The sequence below is a fragment of the Odocoileus virginianus genome, chromosome 1, assembly GCF_023699985.2.
Source record: "Odocoileus virginianus isolate 20LAN1187 ecotype Illinois chromosome 1, Ovbor_1.2, whole genome shotgun sequence".
In the NCBI taxonomy this organism is placed as follows: Eukaryota; Metazoa; Chordata; class Mammalia; order Artiodactyla; family Cervidae; genus Odocoileus; species Odocoileus virginianus.
The window spans coordinates 52,342,930-52,363,816 of record NC_069674.1 but is presented as its reverse complement, the minus strand read 5'-3'; the positions used below and the strand labels follow the sequence as shown (position 1 = coordinate 52,363,816).

The following is a 20,887-nucleotide window of genomic DNA, read 5'->3' as shown; positions in this document are numbered from 1 at the left end:
ATTTCTGTATCCTTAATGCATAATAATGCCTGGCACATAGCAGGCACACAGTAAAATCTATATAAAGGCATTCATAGGTCACAAGGGGGATCTATGGGAGTAGATAATTCAGATCACTATTTCAGAATTGTAGTAATCAGTAATGGACAATCTCTGACACTATGGAAAAAGGATTTGTCAATAAATTAACATCAAATGAACCGACATTAAAAACACAAACTTTGCAAAAAGAACAAACACCACAAACTTTCCAACAATTTTGATTTGACCAAGTGGGATTTATCTTAGGAATGAAAGGTTGGTTAAACATCTGAAAATCATATAACATATGAACAGGATAAAAGAGAAAAGTCATATAATCATTTCAATAGAAAAGTTATTTGACAAAATCTAAGGACCGTTTGTGATAAATTTTTTAAAAAGCTATTAGAACTAACAATTTAGCAAGTTTACAGGGTACAAGAACAATATATATGTCAGCCTTGTTTTATGTATCAAAATTCAAAGTAAGACAAATGACAAAATATGAAAAATGTTCACAAGTGCTAGTATCTCTAATATCTTTAAAGAGTTTTTAAAAATAAAAAGACCAAGTACTCTGTAAGAAATTGAGCTTGTGAGGTGAATAATAAACTTAATATATACTGATCTTATTCATACTACGAGAAACAGAGACAATAAAACCAACACTGGGATACTATTTCTCGTGTATTAAGTAGGCAAAAATCCAAACTTGGACATACTGTTGGTCAAGAAACAGGTATGCTTACATATTCCTGATATTCCTACAAATTATGGTAGTTGTGGGAGAGATGACAGTACTACTAATCTTGATCACAATCCTAAATCTAGGGATCTCTTCCAAAGGAAAAAAACATTTTTTAAATATATGCACAAGACTGTTATTCCTTACAATAGCGTTTATAATAGCAAAAAGACCAGAAACAACTCCAAATCCATCAGCAACTGGTTAAATCAGGAATGGTTAAACAACGTCAGATCCACCATAGATCTCCAGAACATATTACTAAGCTCAAAAAAGTGGAGAAAATTGTGTGTATACAGTAAAATTACATTATTTACAAAATTTGTTATGTGTTTAAAAAAGATAAATATAAACATTTTAAATGGTTAACTAGAAGGAAAGGAACAGGATGAGGGATCAAAATAAAAGTCTTTGAGTGTAACTTGTTTTGTAAATTTGACTTTGGAATTATGTAAATATTTTACATAATTATAAAACAAAGATATTAAGATGAATCTAAAGAAACTAAATTAGTATACTGGGGTGGAATAACCCCAAAAAGGAAATTTTAATCAACTTAAAACAGTAATTTGTACATCTCTAGTGGAATAAACCCTAAGGAAAAAAATCTTTTTAACTTGTTTTAGTCATATTATTAGTGGTAGTGTTGGTATTAGTTTTCTCACCACTTTTATTCAAAATAATTTTGGAAGTCCTAGTCATGGCAATCCGAGAAGAAAAAAGCATCCAAATTGGAAAAGAAGTAAAACTTACTGTTTGCAGATGATATGATACTGTACACAGAAAATCCTAAAGAGGCCACCAGAAAACTACTAGGGCTCATCAATGAATTTGGTAAAGTTGCAAGTACAAAATTAATACATAGAAATCTGTTGTACTTCTAGACACTTAATGAAAGATCAGAAAGAGAAATTAAGGAAACAATCCCATTTACCATCACATCAAAAAGAATAAAATTCTTAGGAATAAACCTACCTAAGGAGGCAAAGGACTTTTACTTTGAAAACCATAAAGACACTTTATGATAAAAGAAGGTGACACAGATGGAAAGATATACCATGTTCTTGGATTGGAAGAATCAAATGATGAGTGTACTACCCAAGGTTATCTAGATTCGATGCAATCCCAGTCAAATTACCAATGGTGTTTTTCACAGAGCTAGAATAAAAAAATTTTAAATTTGTATGGAATCACAAAAGATCCTGAACACCCAAAGCAATCTTAGGAAAGAAAAACTGAGCTGGAGGAATCAAGCTCCCTGACTTCAGACTATGCTACAATATAGTATAGCTACAGTAATCAAAACAGTATGGTATTAGCACAAAAATAAATATAGTTCATTGTGATAGAAAGCCCAGAAATAAACTCATGCAGCTATAATCAATCTATGACAAAAGAGCAGGGGAAACAAGTCTCTTCAACAAGTGGTACTGGGAAAACTGGACAGCTCCATGTAAAAGAATGAAATTAGAACATTCTATAACACCATACACAAAAATAAACTCAAAATGGATTAAAGACCTACTTGGAAGACCGAAAAATATCTAAAACTCTTAGAGAACATATGCAGAACATGCTTCAACATAAATTGTAGCGGTATCTTTTTGGATCCACCTTCTGAAAAAGTGAAAATGAAAGGCACTCAGTTGTGTCCGACTTTTTGCGATCCCATGGACGAAACAGTCTATGGAATTCTCCAGACCAGAATACTGGAGTGAGTAGCCTTTCCCTTCTCTAGGGGATCTTCCCAACCCAGGGATCAAATCCAGGTCTCCCGCATTGCAGGTGGATTCTTTACCAGCTGAGCCACCCCTTCTAATGAAAATAAAAACAAAAATAAACAAATGGGACCTATTTGAACTTAAGTTTTTGCATAGCAAAGGAAACCATAAATAAAATGAAAAGACAACCCTCAGAATGGGAAAAAGTATTTTGCAACCAATATGATTGACAAGGGATTAATTTCCAAATATAGAAACAGCTCATGCAGCTAAAAAAAAAAAACAAAACTGCACACATACACACACAAAACGATCAAAAAATGGGCAAAAGATCTAAATAGACACTTCTTTAAAGAAGACATACAGATGGCCGAAAAGCACATGAAAAGATGCTCAGCATCACTACTTATTAGAGAAATGCACATCAAAACTACAGCAAGCTATCACCTCCCATGGGTCAGAATGGCCTTCTTCCAAAAGTCTACAATCAATCAATGCTGGAGAGAGTGTGGAGAAAAGGGAACCCTCCTACACTGTTGGTGTGAATGTAAATTGGTACAACCACTATGGGGAACAATATGGCGGTTCCTAAAAAATAAAAAATAGGGGACTTCTGTGGTTGTCCAGTGGTTAAGACTTCATGCCTCCAATGTAGGGGGTGTGGGTTCAATCACTTGTCAGGAAGCTAAAATCCTATGTGACACATGGCACAGCCAGAAAAAAAACAGAACTACCATATGATGTAGCAATCCCACTCTTGGGCATATGTCTAGAGAAAACCATAATTCAAAAAGATACAATCACATGAATTTTCACTGCAGTACTATTTACAATAGCCAAGACCTGTAGCAACCTAAATGTCCATCAACACAGGAATGAATAAAGATTACAAACCACAATAGAATATTACTCAATCATAAAAAGAATGGAATAATGCCATAGCAGCAATGTGAGTGGACCTAGAGATTATCAAACTAAGAGAAAGACAAATATTGTATGATATCACCTATATGTGAAATTAAAAAAAATTTATACAAATGAACTTATTTACAAAATAGGAACAGACCTACAGACTTCTAAAACAAATTTACAGTTACCAAAGGGGACAGGTCACGGGGAGGGATAAATTAGGAGATTGGGATTAACATATGCACACTACTATATATAAACAGATGAATCAAAAGGACTTGTGGTATAGCACAGGGAATTCCTCAATGTTCTATAAAAACCTATATGGAAATAGAATCTGGAAAAGAATAGAAATATGTATATGTATAACTGAATCACTTTGCTGAATACCTGAAACTAACACCACACTGTAGATATACTCCAATATAAGATAAAAATTAACTTAGAAAAAGAAGCACCTCAATTGTAAAAAGAGAAAACACAATGTACAAAGGAGCTTAGAATATCTTATTTTGCCAGATATAAAGAAAGCTATCAGGGACTTCTGTGGTGGTGCAGTGGATAACAATCTGCCTGTCATACCAGGGGACATGGGTTGAATCCCTGATGTGAGAAGATTCTACATGCTGCAGGGCTACTAACCCAAGCGCCACAACTACTGAAGGCCATGAGTTCTAGAGCCCATTCTCCACAACAAGAAGAGCAACTGCAGTGAGAAGCCTGAGCACCACAACTAGAGAAAGCTTGTGTTCAGCAACAGAGACCCAGCACATCCAAAAATAGATTGAAAGAAAAGAAAAAAAAACACGCTATCACAGACTATTAGAGAGTCACATCAAATGACTTTGGAACCCACTGGTCAACAAGAACCATTGACCAGGCCTGACTACAGCTCCATGGGATGGGAGACACCTGGGAGCCATAATTACTAGACCCACAAGGACAGCAGGAACTGTAAACACCATTTGAACCTCCTCATCAATTGCATAGTGGGGACAAACTCCTACCCAGGAATATGGCCTAGTGGGGCAGAGGGGCCTGATGCCCAAGGGCAAGTGTGCAAGAGCTAACTGCACATGTGCGTCCCATGGTGATTCAACATCAAGGCTCCCCAGAACCAGTTCCCAGGTCTGGCTGTGTAGGGATAGACAAGGCCACAAAAAATTAAAAGCAAACCAAAAAACCATTGAGCAGAGAGAGGGCAGTATGAGCAACAGTAAGAATAAAAACTCCAATCAGAAGAAGATATCTAGGCTAGTGATTTGTTGAAAATTAGAACTTCTGAATTATAACACCTTTCACTTTCACTTTTATTGTGGTTAATTTCCCCTGTTATTTCTCACTGTACCAGTAACTATTTTTAGTGGAAAAACATTAAAATACAAACATTAATAGATGCATTTGAAAATATTTTCCCAATACTATTCACATATTGTATCTCATATTTCCCATTTTGAAAATATTCCTCTCTGTGGGAGAGTGCCAGCTATTTAATGATACACAAAGGAACTTATTTTTACCCTAAATCCACGTAACTTCCTAGGGGATACCACTGTAAAATATGTCAGTGCTTTTTTTCTTGGAAATGATCTACTAAATAATCTCTTTATTGTCTTCAGAAATGAAAACATTAGCCTGAAAAATTTCAAATTTTCTTAATTATTTTTATTTGGGAATATTGTACACATTTGAACACATGAAATATTAGTCCAAATAAGGACTTTATATCAAAAGAAATAGCAATAATCACCTAATATAATGAATGTCAAAAATTCTATTTATGTGTTCCTGCCAAAATATGAAAGTTATTTTTAAATATGGAACTACTACTTTCTGTGTGTCTGTAATTCAGATTTTATTCCTTATTACATCATTCCATACAATTTTAAGTAAACAGACTTTGAGAAAATATACTGGGAGATTTTGTTGTTTGTTTTTTCGGCCATGTGACTTGTAGGATCTCAGTACCACGACCAGGATTGAATCCAGGCCCCAGCAGTGAAGCACTGAGTCCTAACCACTGGACACCCAGGGAATTCCCTACTGGGAGTATCAAACAGATGATGGCAATATTGATGAGAATGTTCAAGTACTTTACATAAGGAAGTAAGAGACACCATTGCCACCATCACCCCCCAAAATTTGTATATTTCATATAAAAAGAGTTCATTGGCATTTAACTAACATTATTCTTTGTAATTTTTGAACCACAATACGCTTGAACAACAACAAAATCTTCAGAGCAAACCAAAGCATTTTCTTCCACTAGTAGATATAGCATTTTCAGTTTCTTTAGAAAAAAAAAAAAGTTGAGATTTGACAGAAAACAAAAGTCTGTAAAGCAATTATCATTCAATTAAAAAATAAATTAAAAAAAAAGCAAACTAATCAATACAACAAAAACTAAACACACAATCCCCAAACTGAACTTGGCATATTTCAATGGTCCTGAATTTTGAAGTTTCTATAGTATTAATCCAAGAAATAAAATGTGATTCAACATTTAAAAATGAGGCTGAGCTTGTTTACCATAATTACTTACTTTATAATTCAAACAATTTAATTGAAGCCACTGTTAACCCTTCCTGGCTTCCCTGGTGGCTCAGAGGGTAAAGTGTCTGCGTGCAATGCAGGAAACCTGGGTTCGATTCCTGGGTTGGGAAGATCCCCTGGAGAAGGAAATAGCAACCCACTCCAGTACCCTTGCCTGGAAAATCCCATGGATGGAGAAGCCTGGTAGGCTACAGTCCATGGGGTCGCAGAGTCAGACAGGGCTGAGCGACTTCACTTCACTATTGTTAACCCAGCCAAAACCATGAATACAACTCAAACTCCCCTTTTCCTAAAATAACTTCTTTAAAAATTAAATATTCTTTAAAAACTCAAATCCAAGCTGTACAGGTGTTAACTTGAGGAAGCAAAAATTGACCCTTCCAGAAAACACAGCTGGAGTTCTAAGTGATTTTGAAGCTGGGGAGTATATATGAAATCACTATAAATTGCACATTTATATCAGTAACTTCCTGATAAAACTTTTTTCTCTACTAATGACTAAAAAAAAATAAGCAGGTACTACAGTTCAGCATTTTAAAGACTTCTATGTATTTTTACAAAGATGCTTCAGCTGAGACATACATTTGAGTACTTGAAAACAACAAGGCTTGAAATAGTTTATGTGAAAGAACTTAGAACTCGGTTACCAAACAACTAAAAATACGCAACAGATAAAAAGGAATTTATTAAACCCATTGTCTCTAACAATATAAAAATTAAATATTAAGGCATCTTTTGCTTCCATTTGGGTATATGAAGAAAAGAGTGTTTTAAATAGGAACTAGCATTTCTATTCAAATGCTTTCTAATGCATTTGGCAGATTTTTTCTTATTCCATATATCATTAAATGCTTTCATGATCAAACATCATGTCCTAAACCAAGAGAAAAGTATAAACAGATACTGACTTATTAAAAACCAATTCACCCTTTAAAAATAAAAAGGAACTGCAAAGAAAATTATGTATAAAGTTCAAATACTAGTATTCAAATTTCTCTGGAGCAATTTATGCTTCAGTGATTAACAGAATGAAGGGATGAAGACTTCAAGATGAGAAGCTTATTAATATGGCTGTTTTTATTTGTCACCCCAAGCAACTTCTGGGATCTTAGTTCCCCCACCAGAGATGAAACCCTGCAGGGCAGAAAAAGCTCCACGTCCTAACCAATGGGCCCCCAGGGGATTTCATGAGTTAATTTTTAAAGCTCACAAATAGTTGGTCATTATTAGAGGATAATGAATCAATTCACTTTAAAAACTAGGAAATAAAGGGAAACATTCAAGCATTTTATCCTTCCTTTTATATATAAATTGAATGATATAGTAACAAAATAGTTGAGGGCAAATTTTTTCTTTATACCATATTCTAGCTAATAAAAAAGAAATGACAGAATTAAAGTATTGCTACTTCTCATTCCATAGTGGATCTAGACAATAATCATCAATGGCTGCTAATATAAAAAAAAAGAGAAAACCAGACATTATGTTTGTAGAATAACAGACCATATAATGTAATCTTGCCAGCCTTCTCTCCTCCATCAAGTCTGAATCTGATCAAGCCTCTACACTCAGCTACCAATCTATGAAATTATAGATACTAGCATAACATGTTTAATTATTTATATCTAAAGGATCCAATCAGCAAAATCCTCATTTTGAACAACTGTACATGACAGGTGACTCAATTTCTTCAACAAATTGGAAAAAAAATACAAAGTTGTAGAGGAACCTCTAGAGACTTAAAAGATTTATCAGCTAACGGCATTATGTGGACTTTATTTCGGTACCAATTCAAAGAAACAAATTAAATATGGCTCCACACAAACATTTGTACATGAGTAATATTTGCAAATAGCCAAAAAATGGATTTAAAAAAGTGTAGTATCTCCATACAATGGAATACTATCCAGCCACAGCAAGGACTGGAAGTATTTAGTCATGCTACAACATAAATCAACCTTAAAAACTATACTAAGTGAAGCTGTTACCACCAGGTTTGTTTTGCCAGATGAGCAGGAAGTCAAAATGGTGAGATGCAGAGGTCTGTAGCAAAAGGAGGAGACAGGAAAACAAGTCTTCAAGCTGCTTCCCTGAAGGCAAAAGTCTCAGGTATGGGATCAAGTACAAAGAAGCAGGGTGGTCTGAGGCCTGGGAGAGAGGAAAGACGATTGGGAAAAGGTGTGATAATTGTTCCCTGCAGGCGTAGCAAAGCTGCAGGCCTCTGCATGTTCAATACAGCACAAGCAGATGCTCGTGCATGCCCAGGTGAAGGGCTGGTGGTCCCATCCTGTCCTAAGCAGCTCAGTTTGGAGCAGACACAGCTGACTTTGGCTCAGCTTGAAGCAGAGGCAGCTGACTCCAAGCTCCTGAGAAACAACTCGGGCAAACACGTTGTTTAGGCTGCGTGCTGCTTGGGAGGACCTGAAAGTCTTAAAACCTTCGTTAGTAAAGGCAGGTGACATGGATTACATCCATGGTTTCAAAAGAAACCAGACATAAAATGCCACATACTGTAATTATTCCCTTTATATGAAATATCCAGGAAAAGCATATCCAGAGAAAGCATTTTAGTGGTTGTCAGGGACTGACTTGGAAATGGGAAGTAACTGCTAATGACAGGGTTTCTTCTTGAGGTGATAAACTAGTGGTGATGATTGTAAACTCAAAATACTATAAACCACTGGACTGTACACTTTAAAAGTGAATTTTGAGGCTTGTGAATTGTATCTCAATAAAAAATACAGCATTCATGGGACACATGGAAATTTAAATACTGACTGCCAGACTGCTCAGTCACTCAGTTGTGCCCACTCTTTGTGACCCTGTGGACTGTAGCCCACCAGGCTCCTCTGTCCATGAGATTATCCAGGCATGAATACTGGAGTGGGTTGCCGTTTCCTCCTCCAGAGGATCTGCTTTTTGATATTATAATATATAACATTATAATTTTAAAAATACTCCTTTTAAAGAGATACGTTCCCAAAAATTTATAGATGAAATTGCTTTTAAAATAATACAGGATAGTTGGGAAATCATTATTTTGAGTAAGGATTAAACCAGGCAAGAATCATCAAAGGATGCTATAATGGCCCTAACTGATGTCCACCAATTCTTTGATATTTTCTGTTCAAGAGTTGGAATTTTAGGGAATTCCCTGGAGGCTCAGTGGTTAGGACTCAGCGCTTTCACTGCAGAAGGCATGGGTTCAATCCCTGGTCAGGAAAGTAAAATCCTACCAATCGATGAGGCCACCAAAACATAAAGAGAGTTGGAACTTAAAGTTGGAGTTAAATTTCCCTTCTCTGGAATGTAACCTGGACTTGGTTCCTCACTTCTAACGAGCTGACTGTAAGTGGAAGTGACAGTGTGTGGCTTCTAAGTCTAGGTCACAAGGCTTTGCCCTCTCCTCTCTCTCTTAGGGATCACTTGCTCGAAAGGAAGCCAGTGCCATGCAGAGGACACACAAGTGACCCTTTGGAGAGGTCCATGTGGCAGGGAACCTGAAGCCTCCTCAGTTCCCCACTGACTTCCCAGGCATGTGAACGACCCATTCTGGAAGTGGATTCTCCAGCCACAGTCAAGTCTTCAGGTGCCAGCAGCTCCTGGCCAACAGCTGGAATGTAACCTCACAAGGGGACCCTGAGCCAGGAACCATCCAGCCAAGGCAGCGCCAACATGCTGACCCACAAAAATTGTGTGAGATCATAAATATTTATTGTCTTAATCTACTACGTTTTGGCATAACCTGTCATGCAGCAACAGGTAACTAAACACAAATGCTGAATGTAGAGAAAATTTTGATAAGCAGAACATTTCTGTGATCTTACAGTGTCTCCCCACAGGCTGTTTATTATTTATAAGGGGGGGGGGAACAGTAATTATACAGTTATGAAGCTGGGCAACAACCTTGACTGGTGAAGATCAACACCACCAGTAAGGAGAGATGGATATCATATAGCTTCCATGTGATGCTCTGAGAAGGTCACAGCCTCATCTAGGTAATGTTCTGGCCAAGAATGCCCTTCTTGAATCTAATCATAAGGAAACAGCAGACAAACATCAAATGAGAAATGTCTTGTTAAAAAAAGGAAAAAAGGGACTTCCCTGGAGGTCCAGTGATTAAGACTATGCTTCCACTGCAGGGAACACAGGTTCAATTCCTGGCTGGGGAACTCAGATCCGGAACACTGCACAGCATGACTCAAAAAAAAAAAAAAAAAGAGAGAGAAAGAAAGGGAAAGGGATTCATTTTCCCAAAATGTCAATGTCATAAAAGACAAAAGCTCTGGAAATGTTCCTGATCAAAAGAGACTAACAACTAAATGTAATACCTCACCCAAAACTGGATTCTGTACTGCAGGGGAAAGAAACGCTCTAAGGAACACAACTGACAAAACTGGAATAAGAATAGAGTATATAAAGTAATGAGTCAGTGTTCATTTTACTGAAGTTGATTATACTATGGTCTATAAAAGAATATCCTTATTCTTAGGAAATACACAATCAAGTATTCAGGGATAAAGCATTGTGATGTATGTAACTTACCCTCAAATGGTTTCCCCTCAAATGTCTGGGAGATGGTGAAGGACAGGGAAGCCTGGAGTGCTGCAGTCCATCCGGTCTTAGCAACTGAACAAAAACAACCAAAAAGTGTGGGGGTAGGGTGGGAGGGGGGTGAGAGAGAGAAAAAAACGTACTGATGGAGCAAATGAATAAATGTTAATAACAGATGGAGGTAAAGGGTAATGGGTTTTTAAAATATTTTCATTTTAGCAACTTGTATGTAGGTTTGAAATTATTTCCAGATAAGGACTAAAAAGATATTATGGCAAAAATATTCTATGGGATGGAGGAAAATAAGCGAGGGTAACGATTAAATAAGACTGACTATAAACTGATGACTACTGAAGCTGAGTGGTTTATCATACTTTTCAATGTATTTGAGTATTTCCATAATAAAAAAGGAAGGCAAACAATAAGGGGGTTGAACTTGAAGACCCCCCTGTGTCTCTTACAGTTCAATGGTCTTTTTGAGTGTAGTGGATAGTATATGATGTAAATTTGAGTTTCATTGGTTCAAGTTTTTCTTCAAAAAATTGGGGAAAATAATTTCTACTAGTAAGATTATTTGCTACTGTTCAGTCATTAGGTCGTATGCGACTCCATGGACTGTATCCTGCCAGGCTCCTCTGTCCATGGGATTTCTCAGGCAAGAATACTGGAGTGGGTTGGTTGCCATTTCCTTCTCCAGGGGAAATTCCTGGACCTAATAATCCTATTGGGCTTCCCTTGTGGCTCCGTGGTAAAGAAACCCCGTCAATGCAGGAGACATGGGTTCAATCCCTGGTCCAGGAAGATCCACATGCTGAGGGGCAATTAAGCCCATGTGCCACAACTATTAAGCCTGTGGTCTAGAGCCCAGGAACCACCGAGCCCACGTGCCCTAGAGTCCATGCTCTGCAACTAGAGAGTAGCCTTCACTCTCTGCAACTAGAGAAAAGCCCAAGCAGCAGTGAAGACCCAGTACAGCCAAAAATAAATAAAATTTAAAAAATAGGATTAACATTGTTTAACACATGTTAAAGTTGTTACACGTTGTCTAGCACATCCAGTTGTTCAATATGTGCCAGTAATAACTATGACTACTGGATGAATAAGTAAAATGTAAGGATTAACTTCCACTTGATGGTTAAAAATGGAGTATCATCTCCCGAAGTTTGTTGGTAAGGAAATAGACCTGCATAACCACGATCGTTATCAGCATGAGACACTATTAGAATAGGTTCACTTCGGGTGCTGCAGAAAGAGAACATCCTTATGATTAATTAGGTTGTTGTTATTGTTCAGTTGCTCAGTTGTGTATGACTCTTTGTGACCCCATGGACTACAGCACGCCAGTCTTCCCTGTCCTTCACCATCTCCCAGAGTTTGCTGAAACTCCTGTGCATTGAGTCGGTGATGCCATCCAACCATCTGTCTTCCGTCATCCCCTTCTCCTCCTTCCTTCAATCTTTCCCAGCAAGCAGGATCTTAAGTTGCACCATGTGGGATATAGTTCCCTGTCCAGGGATCTCACCCAGGCCCCCTGCACTGTGAGTGCAGAGTCTTAGCCACTGGACCACTAGGCAAGTCCCACTGGAGGGATCTGATAATAGAAATCTTGTTTTAGGCTTTGGATGCTGGGTGGGCATGGGCAAAACTGACGTTGGTCAAGTTCATAGGAAAGGGCCTGGTTTTTCTTCAGGAATAAAGTCTTCTTCTTAAGGTCTGAGAGCTGTTACTTGCTCACGTTTGATTTTTCCTGTGCACCCTTTACGATGGGACTTATTCCCACTTGGCTGAAGGGTTACATAATTATGCAGATCAGTATCATGGGCCTTTTTCCCTGGACAGTACTTTCTGGAACTGCTAGACTTCCAGATGAGAACTGTTTATTCTGGATCAGACTTAATTTGGTCAGCTGAAGTCTCTTGGGTATGGAGAGTTTTTCTTACCCTTGGCTTACTTTTTGTGGTGCTAAATATTCTCTTACAGTTTCACCAAATACTTTGTAAGAGAAAATAGTTGAAAGCACTGCTTTCTTTTGCTTTTTTAGTTTCTCTGGCTATATCACTGCATCAGTCACATGGTGCTTCTTGGTAAGTCACAACCACAAAGGAAAGAAAGGAGTTTTGTTCATGTCACAAGTGCCTACTATGTGCCATGCTCCTGTCCTCATGTTTCATCACAAAACCAGAACAGTAAGGATGGTGATGGAAATATATTCAGGTCCCAGTGGGGCAGAACGGCACTGGAAGCGCAAGAGGCTCTACCTACCATTCAGTGAGTTCTTTGGGCCTTCCCTCGTTGCTCAGTGGTAAAGAATCCACATGCCAATGCAGGGACGCAGGTTTTATTCCTGGGTTGGGAAGTTCCTCTGGAGAAGGAAACGGCAACCCACTCCAGTACTCTTGCCTGACAAATCCCACGGACAGAGGAGCCTGGGGGGCTATAGTCCATATAGTCGAAAAAGGGTCTGACGTGACTTAGCTGCTAAACAATGAGTTCTTTACCTCTCTTAGAGCTTGGGTTCTGTGGCTTCCTTCAAGACACAGTTTAGAAGCAGAAAATCACCACAGGGTTATTGACCTCATAAATCAACTCATTTTTCCATGTTCCAATAGCAACATGGGAGAAACTGAGAAAAGACACAGGAAAGAGGAAAGAGAAATGCAGGGGAATCAAGCTGGACTCCCACCTCGCTTACATGCATCACTATTCTGCACTTTCCTCTTCTCCTCGTTTTCCCGTTTCCACAGTGACTGTTCTCATAGCTGTCTCATGTGACAGTGAGCCGTGAACTTACTAGTATGACACTGAACACCATAACTCAGTCCTTCCTCCTGTTGGCTGTTTCTAGTTTTGCATTTTTCATTATAAAGAAAAATACAATGACAAAGAACTCCATGCACATGGCTTCTTTTTTTCCTTTTGGATTATCTCCTTGATATTAACTGTTAGGAATGGAATGCCAATCAGGCTTAGCGGGGATTAAGTCCATTGACATTGAGTTAGATGCTCTCCTGATGAAGGGACAGGGTCATAAAAAGGTTCACACTTGCGTTTTTGACTGTCCTCCTTAAAAGCCCATCTCGCTTAAAGCAATGAAATAAGTGTTAGCTTAACATTCTGACACGCTCAAAAAAAGAACTCTGCTGGAGTGTGGGAACTCGATACAGTACAGGAAGCATTGAGTCATGGAGACCTAAATGAGGAACGAATAAACAGTCAAGTGCCGGGGAGGCGTCTTCTTCAGTCACCACCCGGAGGACTTTGAGCAGTTTCCCACCTGAGAAGACTGAAAACCACTAATCCTCCTCCTTTGTTTTATTCAGAACACAGGCCCAGAGTTTTTTTGTTTTCTTTTTTTTAATGTGCCCAAGGTCACATAACAATCCAGGACTGTGTTGTCTTCAGCGTTTGGGGTTCTCAGAACAGAAATCCTCTTCCAGTGAGGGAAACTCAGGTAGCGATTGGAACACAGGCAGGAGGCCTTGAGGTCAAGCAGCAGCCCGAGTGCTCCCCAGGGCCTTTCCCCTGCTCCCATCTTTTCCCCAGCTGAGAGTGAGGAGAGACACCATCTTAACTCAAGTGATGGAGTGCTCATTTTATTGTTATCCTGTGTACCCTGGTGGCTAAGACAGTAAAGAATCCACCTGCAACGCAGGAGACCTGGGTTCGATCCCTGGAGAAGAGAATGGCTACCCACTCCAGTATTTCTTGCCTGGAGAATCCCATGGACAGAGCAGCCTGGGGCTACAGTCCATGGGGTGGCAATGAGTCAGACATGACTGAGCGACCAAGCACACACTCATATAACCACATAGATCAAGTGAAAATAATCGATTTTAATCAACATTATGCTTGGACTTGAAATCTGTCACAGCCTGAAAGTGGAAAAAGCATCTTTTGGTCCCTATAGAAAACAATTTGATGTTTCTTTTCAAAATGCCTTGTTTTGTGATGTTGATATAAAGCTAACGGCACTTTCCAAACTTTTCAGCTTATAACGGCACTTTCCAAACTTTTCAGCTTACTAGATGGAGTATTTCATACTCCTGACTCTGGGAAGGTGACCACCTCATCCAACAGAGGTTCTCAACATACAGATGAACCCTTACTTCTTTTCCTTCCTGTATTGGCAGGGATTTCCCTCCTCCTCATTCTCTTTCCCTTAATCTTTGTATCCTCACGAAGACTAATCAAGGTGGTTTCTATACTTCTCAGGTTCCTTCTGGCTTTAGCAGCTCCAGAGACTGTTCACTTCTTTCTCGTCATCACTCCATATCTCTTCATAGGCCTATAGCCACTGATCCCTTCTCCTCCTGCATCACAGCTCATAGGACCCCTGGTTAGACTAGAAGTCTGCTCTGATCTTTACTGTCTCTACTCAAAATCTTAACATCTTCACTCAAGGAGTAGTGTGAATGTCACCTCTACCAGGAAGCCTTCTCTAATTGTTCCAGTCATGGCACTTTATTGGACCTCTCAAGAGGTCCATCACTCTTTTTAATATCAAATTTTTGAGCAGATCTCCTTTTGTCTCCTGGACCCATAAACAGCACCTCACCCATAGTTAAGTGGTTTTGTGACTGAATCTTAACTTATTCCCACTGGAGCTGTGCAGAGGGTAGCTATGTTTTCAGCTGTCAAATTGTAAGTTATCACATTTTTCTGTCTGTTGTGTGGAGCATTTCAGTTCTCTGGCACCTTCTACTTATTTGGTACATACTCTGGCTCTCTGACATACAGGCTTTTATGAGCTGAGTCCCAGCTCCCGTAAACAACACTGTCCATTAGGAAACCCATTCCACATTCCCTGAGAATTGTATCAGAAACTGAAAATATAATCTGCTCTTACAGAATAGCCTGTAAGAACAGAATTCTGGAAGAATAGTCACTGAATTTAACCTAATAACTTAAAAGGAAACAGAAAACATGTTTTCCAACTAGAGAAGTACAAACTAGCATCCTTCTTTTCCAAGGAGACCTGAGAGGAAAAATCCTAAGGATTCTTTAAGTCCAGATGCTCAAAGGTGTGGGATTAAATGGCACACAAAATGTTTTAAACCTCGAGTCTCAAAATGCACAATCTATCACCAATGGAAAAACACACTTTAAAATGTGATTGTTGTAACATATAAGATTTTAAAATTTCAGTGCTGCTGGCCTTGGACTTTTAAATGACCATAAAGTGGGTGACACACAAAAATAATACTCATTTATCTTCATCTGTTAAAACCTTACCTGAGAATTTCCATTTCTAAGGCATTTAGAGGGAGTGAATGATCTTTTGAGGGCACTGAGGCTTTGGTGTCTAAGAGACGATCTTGTACAAAGAACCAATTCAGGATTTCTGCAGCCGAGGCCAGTGCCATGTAACTTCTGTCTCAGTGGTTTCCAGGAAGTGCTGCTGGGTGACTGTTTCCTAGGGCAGAGCCAAGGGGCAGGTGGAAAGGCTACTTCTCAGATTCTCTTCTGTCCTACTTTGGGCTAATCATTCCTCAGAGAACATGGTTCATCTGGTAACATTGATCAGAATAAAAATTCCATGGAATAGACTGAATATAAATCAAAGTCCAGGTGTTAACCACAGATGGATTTTTTGAATATACGAAGTATACCCTTCCTGCTGGTAAACTAAAAAGAGAGTTGCACCCAGGTTTAAATATATCCACACAGCAGTGGTGGCAAGTGTCTCTTGGGTCTCCCCTTTGCCCAAAAGGGTAACTTCAATGGGGACTTCTCTGGTGGTTCAGTGGTTAAGACTGGACACTTCTACTACAGAGGGTGCGGGTTCCAACTCTGGTCGGGGAACTAAGATCCATGGCCAAAAAAGGTAACAACTGTTGCTGAAGAGTCCTCTGTGCTCTCCTGGCACTGCCCATAATCACTTTGGAGTTGCTTTTCATTCACAAGCCCCACTAGTCTAAATGCTGTGGTACTCAAGCCAGAAAGAACTTTTTCAAATGCAGCATCCTTCCACTTGCTCTAGGAAGCCCTTTAAGGTTTTCCACTGGCCTTTTAGAGCAAGTCCACCCCTCTTTGCCAGGCTGACAGGGATCTCTTTTTCCTGGTCTGGCCTTAGCCTATAGCCTCATCTCTCCTTGCCATTTATATTCCAGCCACACCAAAGAACATCTTCTTTTTCCCAGTCTTTGCCTATGCTGTTCTCCTAAGGCCCTGGAGCTCTTTGTATCTTACTTACAGCTTCTTCCTCTAAACCCACCTCACTCCTAAAACCATCACAGTCTTCAGGGGAAGAAACATCTACAGGTGCGTGTGTGCTCAGTCGCGTCTGACTCTTTGCAACCCCATGGACTGTAGCCCACCAGGTTCCTGTCCATGGGATTTCCCAGGCAAGAATACTGGAGGAGTTGTCATCTCCTCCTCCAGGGGATCTTCCCAACCTGGGGATTGAACCAGAGTCTTTTGTGTCTCCTGCATTAGTAGGCAAGTTCTTTACCAGCTGAGCCAACATCTATTCAATCTGTAAAAAAGCAGCTGGCCGCCATGCTGTGATCAAACTGGGCTGGGCTTTGACCCTTGACCCAGCCTCTTTACCATCCATGATAATTATCCATGGTAATTGTCCATCTTTCCCTGCTATGTGTGGGGTATGTACTGTGTGTGTACACAGTAGGCACTCAAATACTTGATGGGAAGAAGGTGGTATTTAAAGTGCAGTGTGAGGGACTTGCATTAGTTTTAAGAGTGACTTCCCAGGGCAAGTAGTCAAATATGTGTACATCTTGGATCTCTGGAGGCCAGTTATGCACCTCTGCTAAAGTATTAAAAGTCCTTATTGCTAGTGGCTGCTCTGGACAGTTATGGACACACTGGACATTTATGTGGTTGTTAGACTTGGAGAACATCAGCCTTTCAAAATTAAAAAAACAAAAATAGGATTCCTTCCTCCATCTTCATTAACTTATACTTAGGCAAAATTCTGCAAAGGACCTGTAACAAAATGAGAAAAATATGGACAAATTAAATAAGTATAACATAAAGAGTTAATTATTTGATTTAAAGCGTTCTCCTTTACTCTGACCTTATGCTCTTCTCATGTTTTGGTATCAAAATGTCTGGGTAAGAAGTGATAGTGATAAGAGAAAGACCAATATTATATGACATTGCTTATATATGGAACTTTAAAAAAATGATACAAATAATTTATTTATAAAACAGAAGTATTCATAGAGACATAGAAAACAAACCTATGGTAACCAAAGGGGAAGGGGAGGGGGGAGAGATACATTAGGAGTTTGGGATTAAAATATACACAGTACTGTGTATAAAATAGATAATCAACAAAGGACCTACTTTATAGCACAAGGAGCTCTACCTGATATCTTGTAATAACCTATAATGGAAAAGAATCTAAAAAATATAACTGAATCACTTTGCTGTACACTTGAAACTAGCAAACATACTATAAATCAATATATTTCAATAAAGATTTTTTTTTAAACCAAAAATAAATAAATAAATAAATAAAAAGAGTTCTTTCTCAGCAAAATAAGAAGTGCCAAAACTTTCTAGTCATATTGGGTAAGGAAGAGGGGGTGGGGATTAGGAAAGAAATTTTGGGTAGAGAAATTCTTTAAGTATGAAAAGGAAAACTGAAACACTAGAAGATTATAGAGAATATCCTTATGACCTTGAGGTGGAAAAAAAATTTCTTAAATGAAACACAAAAAGATATGATTTCCTCTAATCTTAAGAGGAAAGATAAAAGTTTGACTACATTAAGAACTTGATTCAGCAAGAAACCATAAAGAATGAAGGTAAACCACAGAACAAGGAATCTGCAACACAGCAAAGAAACAGTACCCGGAAATCTCTATCAACATATATCTATAGACAGACATATACACACATACACACTCAAGCAAATAAGAAACAGATAGACTAATAGAAAAATGGGTAAAAAACAAACAGGCATTTGCCCAAAGTGGAAATGTGAACAATCAATCAATAAATAAAAAGGTACTCAATTTTACTAGTACATCCGGGAAATGCAAATTAAAGCCCACAATGAGATACCATTTTACACTCACCGAATCAGGAGAAATTTAAATTCCTGATGATACCCAAGCATTGGGAACAATGTGGAACAATGCTGTTCTCATGCCCTGCTGGTGGGAGGGTAAAATAGTACCATCTCTTTGAAAACAAGTTGACATTAACAAAAAAGTTTAGAGGGATACATATTTCCATGCCCCTAGTTTCATTCCCGCATTTATACCGTACAGAAAATGCGCATTAGGTGCACTGGAGGTATACTCTAGAAGGGTCAGAGCAGCACTGCTCATCACCAGAACCTCAAACCAGAAATAGCCAACGCCTACCCACAGTAGAGGGGATAAACTGTGCAGTTGTACAGTGAGACAGCTTAGGAAGCAGTGAAAGAGAATGATCTCCTAAAACCAAAATTAGGCAGAAAAAGACAATACCAATGAGGTGATTCCATTTATACAAGTTCAAAGACCAAAACAATGCTTTGTGTATATATACATAGAAAGGAGGAGGTAGAACTATAAAGAAATAATTATCTCCAAAATCAGAGAACCAAATATCTCTGGAGGAAGAATTATGCTCTGGGAGAGACACAAAGGATGGGGCATTTTAGGTGCTGGCAATATTCTATTTTCTCCTCAGGCATCGGTTGTATGATTGGTTAATGTATACGTTTCTTTCCAGATGTATATCTCACACTTAATTTGCCATCCCTTTCTTAAAGTTTTGCTAGCTGAAAATCTCCAAAACTGGGAAGCACCTATTTGTGTGGTGCTTAATAAAGGCATTACCAACTCGATGGACATGAATTTGAGCAAACTCTATGAGATGGTGGAGGACAGAGGAGCCTGGCATGCTGCAGTCCATGAGGTTGCCAAGAGCCAGACACGACTTAGCAACTGAACAACATCAACAACAAAAGCTGAGTCCAAGTATTTTAGAAAGAACTTAGGTTAGCCCCAGGGGAGACTCTGAAGAACAAGAGGAGCTGAAGCTGACGTTCAGTTAGTGTCTACACGGCTTCTCTCAATAATGCTCATCCAACAGCTAGAGGGAAGGAAAGTGTCACCACAGCAAAGGTGTCAGTTAGCCGGGGGCTTGTGGAGGCCAGGGGGTCACTGGAGAAGCTCGGGACATTACTGTGTGGCAGACACTGAGTGCCTGATTTAGGAATCTGGATTTAATTCTGTAGACAGTTAAGTAGACTTGGAGGATTATCATGTAGCAAGGGACAATTAAAGATACCCTAAAGTCTTAGGGAGATGAATCTGGGTGTGAGGGGTAGGGAAACCAGTAAGGTGCAGGCATAATGGACTAGGGATGATGGAAGTGAGGGCTTCCCCAGTGGCTCAGCGGTAAAAAAATGCCACAATTCAGGAGACAAAGGACATAAATTCAATGCCCATTGGGAAGATCCCTTGGAGGGCATGGTAACGCGCTCCAGTGTTCTTGCCTGGAGAATCCCGTGGACAGAGGAGCCTGCCGGGGCTACAGTCCATGGGGTCACAGAGTCAGACACGATTTAAGTGACTGAGCAGAAACGCACAATGGAAGTGAAGTTAGAATGAGATGGACAGAGATGAGTTACTGAGGAACGGTGAGAACTTAGTGATTGAACCAACTTTTTCAAAAACTTATTTTCTGTCCTTCCCAGCCCTTCCTTTCTAAAGTTAACGAGAGAGATTCTGCTTTACAAGGATGAGTGACCTGAACCACATAAGGTCAGAAGAGGACTAGCAGACAGACTGGATGCTGAGAGCCTGACTGAGGCTTCAAAATTCGCTGCAACTACTTGAGAGTACTGCCGGGGAAGGGGTGAGTGGTGGCAGTGGGCCTTTTCAGCAGCGGTAGAGTTGTTTGACCAGCAAGTTTTAAACTTTTCATTATGAAAATTCTCAAACATATACAACACCGGAATAGTCTAACAAACTCCTGTGTACTCATTACCTGGCTTCAACAATGATCAGTATCTTCTCAAGTGACTTTCATCATCTTCCCCACAGTGTACAGCTCTGAGCCCCAGGAGTGAAGCCAGGTCCAGTGGAGGATAAAACCTACATTTAGAAATATTTGAATCTTAGTTTTTGTGTTCTGTGGGAAAGTCAGTGGTTCCAGTGGATCAAGAGCAACGAGTATGACCATTCAGTTCTACGCCAGAGGCTCCCAGCCTCTGACTCCATAGTCATACAAAGCATGTTACCTATGCTGATGACTAGACCTTAGCCGTCTTGACTGGAGTGGATCAGTCATGTGACGTGAAAGTTGAAGGCTGGTTGGGGGTTTGTTGATTGTAAACATGGACAGATCAGTTCGGTTACTGAGCAGTTCCCCGAGCCTGTGATTACTGCAGGAGGAGGGAAGCCCTTCACAATGGGTGATC

At 39.3% G+C, this 20,887-nt stretch overlaps 1 long non-coding RNA gene across 1 annotated transcript; it reads right to left on the bottom strand.

Annotated features, from left to right (window-relative positions):
- Positions 1 to 257: 257 nt before the first annotated feature.
- Positions 258 to 20,616, bottom strand: LOC139035263 (uncharacterized). Its single transcript, XR_011487924.1, has 2 exons — positions 10,495 to 20,616; positions 258 to 8,097 (listed from the first exon to the last, which is right to left on the bottom strand). It is a non-coding gene; the product is annotated as an uncharacterized lncRNA (long non-coding RNA).
- Between the last annotated feature and the right edge of the window lie 271 nt (positions 20,617 to 20,887).